This window comes from Alligator sinensis, unplaced genomic scaffold (assembly GCF_000455745.1).
Source record: "Alligator sinensis unplaced genomic scaffold, ASM45574v1 scaffold707_1, whole genome shotgun sequence".
NCBI classification, from domain to species: Eukaryota; Metazoa; Chordata; order Crocodylia; family Alligatoridae; genus Alligator; species Alligator sinensis.
In genome coordinates this window covers 2,397,632-2,400,710 of record NW_005842065.1, presented here as the reverse complement: position 1 = coordinate 2,400,710, position 3,079 = coordinate 2,397,632, and positions in this window count along the sequence as shown.

Here is a 3,079-nt window from a genome sequence, read left to right as displayed (position 1 = left end):
GGTCTGCAGCCAGCGGCTGGGCAAGGAAATGCGTGTCAAGGGCAAGTATCTTGCCCCGGGGCCCGGCGCCCGGCGCGAGCGGGTCGTAACCCTTCCTGCGCTGCTGGCTGCAGCCGCTCCCCGGCACGAGCCCGTCAAGGCCGTAGCTGTGCGGGCCGTGAGAGGGAGATTTTTCATTAGAAACTGAAACAAAGACGGTGGTTTAGCAGGTGCGGGAATACAGTGAAACCCCCTCAATAAATGTTGGAGTAAGGTGTTTTTCTAAGCTCCAGACTTGTTTCATTTTTGGATGTTTTTAATCTGTAACTCTTCCTTTTGGCTGGTTTGTGATGATCCCACTGACAAAGCCCCATCTCAAGAGATCTTAAGGATACGCCTGCAATTCCTACCCATGCAAAATAAGAAGGTGTAAAGAGATGCACCGTGGTTCTGTCAGGTGCTTCGGGGGCTTTTTTGTGCTCTGCAATTAAATTATATTCTATTTTCCCTCTTTCTTGATCTTCTTTTATTTTCTAGAGCTCCTTATATTTATCCTGTAGGTGAAATAAAGGTTACTTGTCACATAATAGCACCTAGGCTGCCTCTGCCCTCCCATGCTTTTTGGGTTCCACGATTGCCACGTACGGAAACATTTTGTTTACGAAACTATGGCCTTCATATCTCAACTGCTCACTTTATTTAAAAAAAAATAAAAATTAACCACTATCAGGAAATCTATTGATCACACAACAGTAATTCCTTTATTGGCTCCATTTCCTTTTATTGAATTTTGTCACAAACTTGTGTGTTTTAACTTCCTCTCAAACACTCTTGCAGGTACACTATTTTCAAGGACCATGTTTCACTGGGAAACTGTATTCTTAAGTGAGACTTTGTCCAGCCCATTGGCTGTTGGTAGGCGACTGAGGGACATGCCCTGGGGTTCGGCCTGCCACAGACTTTGGGGGCCTTGGGTCCTGGTGGACATAGCGTTCAGTGGTAGGAGGTTGAGGGAGGGGTGATACAGCTGTGGTCACTCCCTGGCTAGTGTGCCCATTTGAACTGCCATGGTCCTGCCTCCTTCTCTACTGGCCCTGCTGCTGCCCTGTGCTGAAGGACCCCTGCCATGTGCCCTATTCCCTGTGCCGGAGGTAGAGCTAACTAAGTTGCCGCTACTGCCCTGTGCCCTAGGCTGAATCTGGTCTGAAAGGAGCCCCATAGTCCAGATCTGGCTCAGTTTGACACCTCTGTTGCAGAGCTACTTACGGAAGGCAGCAACATCCTCCTCAGGCTGGACAAGAACAATGCCTGCTCTCATAAGTGCAAGACCTGGAGTGAGACTTAATCACAATCTTCTCCTCTGTGACAGATTTTTAAGACTTGCCATGTTGGAACTGACTCTTCTTAACAACACACTTTTGCAAGGCTGAAATGGCCACAAACGCAGGTGTTCCCCTGTAGCAACAGCTATCCCTGACCTGTTAGAAACCCAAGTCAACTGCTGTCACAGTTGAGTTGAAACCTCATGGCAAGAGGCAGCTTTGCAGATTTGAAAGCATTTTTATTTTAAAGGTAAAATGAAAGTAACAAAATATTGATTACAATGTATTCGACAATGGTCTTTGCTCTCAGGCACAAAACTGCAGTGCTACCTAAACTTTGCTGATGTTAACACAGAGTTTTGTAGCATCAGGTAATGAGCAGAGTGTAAAAATGAAAATTTGACAAGGCACAACGAGCTAGATGCTGCCACATGACGCAGTAAACCAGGCCCTGTGGCTGACTTCTGACTGCATAACACTGCTCCTATACATTACTGTAAGTGCTTTGAGTCGTCTGCAAGTCATGTGATGTTTAAATTAAGGGAGGAGTTTGTCTAGAGGTTTCTACATCATGAAGAAAATAATTTAAAATCTTCCAGATATGATCTGGGCAGCAAAGCTCTGTCAAGAAAGTATCAACTTTGTCAGCACAAACCCAGGGCAGAGTCCTGCAAGCCATTCCTTCTAGGCATGCTTTGAAATGTGCATGCAGGGCAGCTGCATGGCTCATTTTCAACCAGAGCTAGGTTTTAGCTAGTGTCTCTGGTTTGGGACGGGCAGCTCCTCTTGGGCAAAGGGAGGATGGTTCACTTAGTGCAGTGGGTCTCAACCTATTTGCCATACTGGGCCATACTTGCAGCTCTCAATGCATTATGTGGGCCACACCCCACAGCTGACGGGACCCCCAGCTACCAGAGCTACAGGACCAGGGCCAGGGCTTATAGCACCCTGTCCCCCCCCAGCAGTGCCCGAAGAACTCAGTGAACAGTTGTTCACCAAGCCCCCTACATCAGAGGCGTACATCAAGGGCTTGGTGAACAACTGTTCAGGGCATCCTTGGGGAAAACTAGGAGTAATGGTCACAAACTCCTGGAAGACTGTTTCAGGTTCAACATTAGGAAAAACTACTTCATAACTAGGGTGTCCAGACTGGAATAAGCTCCCTCCAGAGGTGGTACAATCACCTACCCTGGAAATCTTCAAAAGGAGACTGGACAGTCACCTTGCTGAGATCACCTGACCCCAGTTGTCTGTCCTGCTTGGTGCAGGGGGCTGGACCCGATGATCTTCCAAGGTCCCTTCCAACCTTACAATCTATGAATCTATGAGCCACAGCTGCCGCTCATAGGCAGTACCACTTGCTGCACCTGGAGTGGAGTGTGGAGCCTGGCTCCCCTTCGCCCCCACCAGTGGCACAGTTGGGCAGAGCCAGTTGGGGGTGGATGTGGGCTGCCTGCTGTAGGTGCAGGGCTCCCCACCCTGCTACCCTTCCCTTGGCACCTTTGCGACCCAGCGGACAGGATCCGGCACCAGCAGGCAGGGAGGCTTGGTCCTGATGCCGGGATCCCCACCCTGGCTATGCTGCCGTGACAATATGTCTCCAGCTCACCTAGCAGCAGTGGCGGCATGAAGTTGTGCTCCCCACTGCTGCCGGGTGGGCAGGGGCACCTTGCTGTGGCTGGTGTAGGGCTCCTGGCAGCAGGAACAAGCCTCCCCGCGACACTGTGCCATGGAAGCCCCAGCGGGGAGGGCAGCAGGGTGGGGAGCCCCAGGCCTGC